Raw genomic sequence first — 10,088 nt, 5'->3', positions numbered from 1 at the left:
GACAGCACATGGACCTGTCATGATGCAGCTGTGATACAGCTAGATGTAGATCTCAGCGTAAAGGACAACACATGGACCAGCCATCACAGAGCTGTGACACTGCTAAATGTAGATCTCAGCGTAACGGAAACACATAGACCAGTCATCACAGAGCTGTGACACTGCTAAATGTAGATCTCAGCGTAACGGACAACACATGGACCCTTCATGATACAGCTGTGATACAGCTAGATGTTGATCTCTCTGCAACTGACAACACATAGATCCATTATGATACAACTGTTATTCTGCTAAATGTACATCTCAGTGTAACTGACAACACATGGACCAGTGATCATACAACTCTAATACAGCTAAATGTAGATCTCACGTAGCGTAACGGACAACACATGGCCCCGACATGACACAGCTGTAATACAGTTAAATGTAGATCTCAGTGTAACGGACAACACATGGACCAGTCATCACAGAGCTGTGACACTGCTAAATGTAGATCTCAGCGTAACGGACAACACATGGACCCGTCATGACACAGCTGTAATACAGTTAAATGTAGATCTCAGTGTAATGGATAACACGTTCCCCAGTCATCACACAAAGCTGTACGTGTAACGGACAACACATGGACCAGTTATGATGCAGCTGTAATACAGCAGAGTGTAGATGTCAGTGTCATCACAAAGCTGTAATACAGCTCAGCGTATATCTCAGTTCAGTGGACAATACATACACCAGTCATAATACAATTGTGATGCTGCTAAATGTAGATCTCAGTGTAACACACTCTACAGCATTGTTTTCTGCCTGTGCGCAGTGCTATGTGTAATTTGAACCTGTGATCCGTAAATGGCATAATAACAAGGAAGCCAAACCTCCAGGTAAGTGGGCCCTGTACCATCTCGATATATGTGAGTAAGTCGTATTGATAGAGATGGCTAAGCTTGTAAGTGTGAGAAGTACGTACGAGGACATGGTACACCATGCATACAAGTTGGTTGTTGTTTAAGTTTCCACAATCAAACGTTGAGAAAGCATTTAAACCGTATACTTTTACGCCTACTTCGGACCCATTTACTTAGTGAGTGTACACAATACGAACATATCAAACTTACAAAACAAGAATAACAATGCTTAACTGAGTGAGAGTGCAATATGACATCAACTAGCATATATTATGTTTAGACAGATTCCATATCTTTAAAGTTCAACCAAAAAGATAGTTGTCATGACGAGACCTCAGTCGACCTTGAAATATACAAAGCTATCGATAACAATTCTTGAAAGTGGGCGTTACCATAGCCATATACCCGACATGTAGGACAGGCTATGCTTAGAGATCTAACTATGCTAGGAATCAGTGAGAGAAACAAACGTTCAGCGACGGTCTGTAGTCAGGTATAGAAATCAACAAACTGGTGTTGTTAGTGGTGAAAGTGGTATGTGAGGCAAAGAAAGGTAGAGATAGTAGTAGCGGTAGTAGGGGCGGGGTGGGGGTGGGGGGATAACTAGTGTGTGGGGTTTAATCAGAATCAGTGAAAGTAGAAGGAGACACAGTGGACATATAATTTGTGCTGTTTGGTTACTCTCGGAGTGGGAGTAGTGTATGGTGGGGTTGAGCGTATAGAGACAGATAATGGTGGATAAATTAGTTAGGAAGTACTAATTTAGGAGGCTCAGTGTGTACATTACGCAGGTAGGGTAAGTACTGCATAATTGGTTAAAATAGGAATACGGGTAGGTGAATTGTTTAGGAAGTTGAGGGTGTGGGAGACGCAGATCGAGTAAGTCGTGTATGGTGGGTGTAAAACAATCAGGAGATGGGGTTAATTATTTTGGCAACTCTGAGTGAGGGAGACGTGGGTAAGGTAAGTAGAGCGTAGTGGGATAGAACAAACAGAATCAGAATCGGGTCGATAAGTTATTTAGGAAACTCAGGATATGGGACAAATAAGAGATACGGGTGGATAAATTAGTTAGGAAGCTCAGGGTGTAAGAGCTGCTGATGGGGTAGGTAATGCATGGTGTTGAGCAGAATAAGGAGAATCGGGTGGATGGCGGACATTGGAGATTTCCTTAAAGGTCACATGCAACAAAAAACATCAAACATAATCAAAACACGTTTATCACTTATTCATGACATATAATATACATTGCTGCTTTTAAAAAAACTGATAAATAAAATTATAAGCGTACAATCGCGATTCAAAAGTGCAATAATTTGTACTTGGGCTTACTTTCCCTGAAATGAAGCCCTCGGGAGACCGAACCCAGTCATAGCGGGTGGATCTGCACTCAAGTGTAACGACGGCTTCCGATTGGTTGTTTCGTTTGCTGATATGCTGAGTGTTCATTGTATGTACAGAAAGATGATCTGTTTGATGGGCAGTTTAGAAGTATAGCGAGTCACAAGAAAGTAACATTCTTTATGGATTACAACTTCTTTTTGTGTACTTGATGCGGCGTTTAAGTATGGATTCATATACTGTTGTCAAATCATATACACTAAAAGAAGTCGTTATCCATAAAGAATGTATATAGCGATGTTGGGTTTGGAAAATACATGTTCTCTGAATTTGCGCTCGATCCAATAAAAAATCATGTCAGTAGAGATGGTAAACTACTGCGTGGCTGGAAACTGTCATTCGTCCAAGTACAAAGCAGGACTTGAAACTGACAAGAGTTTGCACCTGTTTCCGTCAGATGCAGTCATCCGAAAAAAATGAATGAAGTTTGTTTGCAACCCACACATGTCATGTGTATCACACGTGCCTAATTACATGATGTGGCAGAGACTGGACTCGAGTGCACGAGTCATAAATAAACTTATTTTCTTTATGTCGTATAGTCTGGTAGGTGTTAAGTTCAGATTGCACGTGGTCATTGATTGAAGCTGTGTACTGCATGTTGTCTTTAGCAGACAGGAAGGCAGACATATAGGTGTCAATAAACCAGACACCGAGCTTTCTGAGACAGAAACTGCTTACCACAATCAAACCTTTTTTTATCGTCACTTCAGAATTCATTCGTTCTAGCCTTTTTGTACTGAAACACAAGTCCCTTTTGCATCGTGAGAGCTAAAAAATATGCTAAGTGACACATATCATAAATGCGTTTCTTCAGCGAGATCAACCAGGAACATATTATTTGTGACGTGACTGCAGTCTGCCCTGTCGTCGATTGTTGTGCATGAACAGGGCGATGTCGTTGTCACGCGATATGTAGGACAGGCTGTTGTAAAGAGTTAACGATACTAGGGATCACTGAGACAGGTCTATGCATTCGGGGACTGGCTATTCAGGTGTGTAGATCACTGGAAGGTAGCTCAGGGTGTGGGAGACGCAGATCAAGTAGACGTGTGTTATGTAGTTTGTGAAGTTAGGTAGCTCAAGATGCTTGTTTTGATGCATTTGAGTGAAGTACAAGCGACATGAGAGCCTATGTTTCTTTTTATCTCTCCATCCTTCCCTCTCCTCGTCTCCCACCTTAAACACAGCGGTTTCTCCCACATGTACCTATCCTTCCTGTTGAGGTACAAATCTCTCCCTTCTATTACCAAACGTTCTCTCATTCAGGTACGCGCTTCTCCACCTATTCTCCCAATACACACACGTCACTCCTACCTGTATCCACATCACCTCCCACTACACACTTATCACTTCAAACTGCAAACCTATCTTAACACTACACATCTGTAACTCCTACCTGTAGCCACCTTTCCTCCCACCACACATCTGTCACTTCTACCTGTATACACCACACCTACTACATCTATATACCTGTCCTCCTACTCCTACTACTCCTCCAACTACACACCTTTCATTTCTACCTTTATCTGCCTCTCTACCCACTACACACCTGTCCCTCCTACCTGTATCCAGTTCTCCTCCTACTACACACCTTTCATTTCTACCTTTATCCACCTCTCCTCCCGCCTCACACCTGTCACTCCTACCTGTATCCACCTCTCTCACTACATAAACGTCCTTCTTATCTGTAATTCCCTCTCCTGTTACACCTTTCTTCCTGTTACCCTTCCCTTTACCTGCACTCCCTGCTACTTCCCACCCCTCCCTCTTATCTAGATCCGACCTATGACAGTTTGACTATCCTTCTCCATCCTCTTTACCCCTAATGATACAGCGTATCATCCTGTTGTATGTCCTTTCAATATCTGCATTCAAACTGTAAAATATTTGTTTCCTGCACGTAGTCCCAACGATTGGTCACTCGTTATAATGTGATGGGGACTGGCGGTGTTTTAATGCATTTTTTTCTGTTGAAACGGAATTAGAGAGCAGGTAATTCGAGGAGTCAGTGTACCATTCTTGATAAACCCTTCCTATTATTTTCTGTGTTCAAGTTCCGTTGCAGAATTAAAGACCACGCAATTCGTGTAGTCAGTATACCATTCTTGATAAACTATTCCTATTATTGAATTGAAGATATGTTATAGACTGCACTATTCTCGCTGGAACAGAAACAGTGACATTATCTGTTTCAGAATGGACGCCTTCCCCAAGTGTTCTGTCTGCCAGCAGCAGTTTACCGTGAAAGTTCCAGCTCCCGACCTACTGCCCTGTCTACACGCCGTGTGTGAGACGTGTCTGACATCTGCAGCTGCTGGTGTCATATCATGTTCTACATGTCAGAGGGAAGTCCACCTCACAGACATAACCCTCCAGAAGGATGTAGTGAGCCAGAAGGAAATATTCCATCTAACAGCCATACATCGCCCTACAGAGCTTCTCTGTACACATGAAAATGACGGCAACCAGACTGTGTGTTGGCGTCAGGAGTGTGAGGAGTTACTCTGTGAATACTGCCAGAACATGCACAACAATTTTAAAGCTACCCGACTACATGTTGTGGAAACCATTGTGGACGCAGCACCGGGAAGCATAAATACTAAACAAATCTGCAAACTTCACAATCCTTATCCTCTCGAATATGCAACATTTTAATCTGTGCCAAATGCAGACTTGGTGACCAAGCTGAGCACAACGTTGGTGATGTAGATGTGGCTGCTGATGCTGCTAGAGGACGAATAGAAGAACATGAGAAGAGCATGTCTGCACATCATACTTCTCACAAAGCACACGTGAAGAATATCAGCAAGGTTATAAATGACACAAAGAAGACAAGCAGCGCTCTGAAGGAGGCCATCCACCACGCATTCCATTCTCTGGGGACACAGCTCGATCAAAGAAAGAAGGAACTGATCATAGAGTTTGAGAATCAGACGAAGAAGGAACTGTCAAATCTGCACACCAAACAAGTTACCTCTGAAGGTGAGAGTGAACGATGCAAGTGGATCTCAGACTATATCCAGACCGTTCTCAGATATCTTCAAATTCGGACTTTCTCACACTGGAGAGTTCAATACAAGACACAACGAAGACGCAACTTCCACCCGAGAGGCACAGGACACCTGCAGCCAAATTCAACACGAGAGGGCTGGATAAACTGAAATCCGACATCTCTGCCTTCGGATCAGTCAGTGGACATGTTTCAACATCTGATAAGCACACACTTACAGGTGCTTACTTCTTACTTTGAGAAAACGTCTTAATGTTTACAGTAACACCGATAGAACTTTGTCAAACATGAAAAAGTTTGAAACATTTTCTTATATTTTCCTATTATATAATGCCCCTGTAAAATGACATATGGACGCTGTATTTAGATATTTCCAATAACAATAATTCAGTGAAACATTTAAATCAGTTGAGGAAGCATTTACTGGTTATCATGACATAAAAGGCTGGATTAATGAACAGCTGTAGGTTATCTTACAGACAGAGGTACACAGACCGCCGAGTTCCATTTAATTGACACGAAGGACGCACACAAGCAGGTAAGTACTTATTAGTCTGTAGGCATGCGTTGTTGATTAGGTAAGTAACATCAACATTTTACGATGTACACATAATGTTCGCATTGTCTGTAAACTGAGCCTGTATATTAGAGCTGAAACATGCCAATGTGAATCTAAGATCGCGACATTGGGTTTTTTTTATCTCGTTTCAAGCTGAAGTCCCCGGAGGCTGTCAACGTTTCAATACCACTGCCACGGTTTGGTAAGGTTATTTTACATTACCGTGAAAACATTTATGAAATAGAAAATAACAAAATTAAAAACACTACTGTTTATGTCTCGTTTTTTTCTCATGCTATGTTTCAGAATGGATACATAGTTATTCTGATATATATCAGAAACACATTCCCAAACATCCTTATGATTTGAAAAGAAATATTAACGAATGGTCACAAGTTAATGACATTAGCAAATACATAGCTTGGTAATCAACATTCGGGTTTTGTACAAGATGTTATCCTGGTATTGTGATATGTGTACACATAATGGACAGGGATCCTTCATACTATCATTACACGACAGCTGTCACATTTTGTGTAAATCTTCACTGTTAAACAGATCCAGATGTGTCGTGGAAATGGTATGCTAAGATGGAATACCCCCAAGTCCTGAACATGTAACTTGCTCTTTATTTGTTCATGTCTGTAAGCAGTGTTGGTTTTTGCTTTTTAGTCCTGAAATATTTTGCAGATGCGGGGAGTAAAACCTACAATCTGGAAGCAGGAACAGGCACCACGTTGACATTGCTATGTGAGTCACGTCAGTTTCGTGATTGTTCACGTTACACTACTGATGTGCTCCCTTCTCAAACGCGATAGGTCACTGGCTCTGTCCTAGCGTGCAACCACGGGGATGTTGTACAGGACGATGCTGAAATACTTTCACACTGAACGCTTTTTGTATCACTGAAATCCATTGGGAGCCCAATTTTAGTCTCAGACATTTTCTTATCAAAGACATGGGAATGGTTATAATGCGTGTATGTTTTCCATCTTCTGATTGCATGGTAAGGCATTGGATTTAGACTCATTAAAGCATGGGCTCCTGGGGTTTGAGGGTGCGAGGTGTACCATCTCCAAGGTTAAAGATCCAGAGGAGCTTGAGGTGTCAGGAGGTATGGGGTTGGAGGGTGCGAGGTATACCATGTCCAAGGATAAAGGTACAGAGAGCTTGAGGTGTCAGGAAGTAATGGGTGTGAGGGTACGTGGTGTACCATCTCCAAGGATAAAGATCCAGAGAGCTTGAGGTGTCAAGAAGGAGTCCACTTGTGACCGGCTGTAACAACCTTGTTTGCAGACTCTTCCAGTGTTGTCACAACCCCTAGTGTACAGTACAAAAACCTGTGCACTTAAAAGAACCCACCAATGCGACAGTAAATGACAAGATGGTGGCCACATGAAAACGTGAAAACGTCTACTTGCGGGGTACAGCAACGGCAGTATATTTGTACAAAGTACTGTGACCATGTACCCCGATCCACCCAGCTGTAAATGGGTACCTGATGTGGATGTGAAAACCGCAATAACTTGGTGCACCTAATAACTGCAAAAGTTGTATAATCCCCTGGGAGTTGAGATTGAGAATCAATTCAGGGCCGTAGTTGCCTTTCCTTAATAAGGTGGCCGCTATCGACGTTAAAAGAATCTTATGTCAATACTTTGATGCATGAAAAAGTAACTTGTAAAATATTCCCCCTTGGAGTCTATACTTAAAGAGCATTTAGGCATAATAAGTTAATATGCCTACATAATGAGTTTTCCCATATATAATAAGGAGATAATACAATTTTGTGTTTTTAAGCCGGAGTAAACGTTGAGTCAGCAAGGTTAGTATACAGTGGAGTTTATAGCTTTGAGTGAGTGAGTTTAATTTTACGCCGCATTCAGCAATATTACAGCTATATGGCGGCGGTCTGTAAATAATCGAGTCTGGACCAGACAATCCAGTGATCAACAACATGAGCATAGATCTGCGCAATTGGGAACCGATGACATGCGTCAACCAAGTCAGCGACCCTGACCACCCGATCCCGTTAGTCGCCTCTTACGACAAACTGAGTCGCCTTTTATGGCAAGCATGGGTTGCTGAAGGCCTATTCTACCACGGGACCTTCACGGGTCGTTTATAGCTTTATTTACATGAATATAATTGAATGAATTTAACAAGCTGATGACGTCACTTTCGCCATTCGCAGGTGTAAAAGTCTCTTTGGCTTTCGTGAGACATGATCTTCGATTACTTAAATGTCAATTATGTAAAACTAATTGTCAACATTGAGAGCCCTCCACGGAAAATTTCATATTGTTGATAAGCTTTGTTTCATCATCTCTGTTAACATTTTGAGCGGATTGGTATCTTATTACGTGTATTTATATTGTGTGATGATCGATTATCTGTGACAGTCTTTGTCAAAGTAAACTGTGAGATGAGCGCCTTAGCTTATAACAGTAACATGCGCGATGTCCGCTACAACGGACGTTATACTTAAAGGGGATTTATGTCTAAATAATGAGTTTTTCCATATATCATGCAGATAATACAATTTAGTGTTTATAAGCCGGAATATTATATATATTTGACAAACACTGTAATGAACTGTGTAAATATATACGTATATGATCAATTTGAAAACTGTCAACTGTTAAAATATCTAGTGTTGGAATTATGAATAGTGTTGGAATGATAAATAACCACATTTTCTAGTCAATACATATCACCCAACAACCTGTGTCCCGCCCGGCAAGTGTGTTCAGACTGTGGTCAGTGATTGGAGCGGACGTAGAAGTTACCTGTTGATACAGTGTCTCTTGAACACTCAGGTGTAAAAATATCTTCAAACAACTACTTTTTATGTGTTATTTTTTTAATTAATCGTAAAAGAACAGTTTCGAATACAAACAATGATAGTTTTATCCTGATATGAAGTTTATACAACTATGTTTTTAGTCGGCAAGTGTCTATTTCTGACTACAGACAGCAAACCAGCTCAACTAACAAATTCTTACAAAATGTTTCATGGAGTATTTATTTCATTGTCAATCAGTGTAAAATTGCATAAAACACATTTAGAATACCCACACAAATATTTTCCCACCGTTATAATCTATTTACATCACAGTTATCACAATTCAGACACAGACGAACATGGCAGCCGATATTCAGTGCGCTCTTTCGTAAACATTGAATGTTGACAATAAAATGTCTAACTTGTTGTCTGAAGTCGGGAAATTTGTTAAACTGTAAACAAAATGTGTATTTCCAGGTCCTCAAATACAACTGGACGCTGCTCGAGCCAACACAGACATGTGCCATGTAACTACAGACGGTCAGCTGGTCAACTCACAGCCCGCCAGACAACACAGACACAGCTGCACGTTACGGAAATATCAGGGTACATGTGTCACCATCCCCATCCCCCTTCCTCCATCCCCCACTACTGTCACCCCTGCCTCACACACCCCACAGTACTGGGAGACACACTCTAGAGTGGGTGTGGTGAGTAGAGGGTGGCCCCTTGTCCTGGAGGTGGGTGTGGTGGAGGAGAGTAAGGTGGACAGTAAGATGTATGTTTATCTACAGCGCCGCTCCAGGTGTGTCGGTGTAGGGAGCTGTGTCACACACCGGAATCTCTGTACCAGGGCGTGGCAGCAGGGGGAGGAGGGGAAGTGTTACAGTAATACAATGTCTAACACACTCGGCACACAGGCCACCCTCCACTATGGCGTTGTCCTGGATGTGGGGAGGGGGAGACTCTCCTTCATCGACCTGGACAGAGAGATTGTTTTAGCCAAAGTGGATGTTGAGTGGAGGGAGTCTCTTCTTCCCGTGTTTGCTGCTGGGCTGCCAGATGACTGCACAGTCAACATAAAGGTGATAAGTGGAGCAGATATCACCATGACTGACACCAAGAAGTCACTGATCTATGACGCCTTGAATTAGACAATAAAATAAATATGACATTGTGTAAATATGTAGGTGTGATTTATTTATTTAAACTGTCAAATGTATTTGTAGTGATTGAGGCGGACGTATAAGTTGTCTGTGTATGTGTTGTTGTAACGAGGTCAGCTAAATCTGTTGTTTTTCTACTTGACTGGATTCTTTGGGATGTTACAAACATTTTGCATCCACACATGACTATTGTTATGATTATTATTCTGCAGTAGTTGACCAGTTTATCACACATTTCATACATGTCGCGGAAATGGCACAA

General features: G+C 41.8%; 1 pseudogene; it reads left to right on the top strand.

Moving 5' to 3' along the window:
* Positions 1 to 4,502: 4,502 nt before the first annotated feature.
* On the top strand, positions 4,503 to 9,814 carry LOC137280860 (protein PML-like; annotated as a pseudogene).
* Positions 9,815 to 10,088: the final 274 nt, after the last annotated feature.

Source organism: Haliotis asinina, chromosome 4, assembly GCF_037392515.1.
Source record: "Haliotis asinina isolate JCU_RB_2024 chromosome 4, JCU_Hal_asi_v2, whole genome shotgun sequence".
Lineage (NCBI taxonomy): Eukaryota > Metazoa > Mollusca > Gastropoda > Lepetellida > Haliotidae > Haliotis > Haliotis asinina.
Note: the sequence above shows the minus strand (reverse complement) of the source record. Positions and strands in the feature narration are given on the sequence as shown.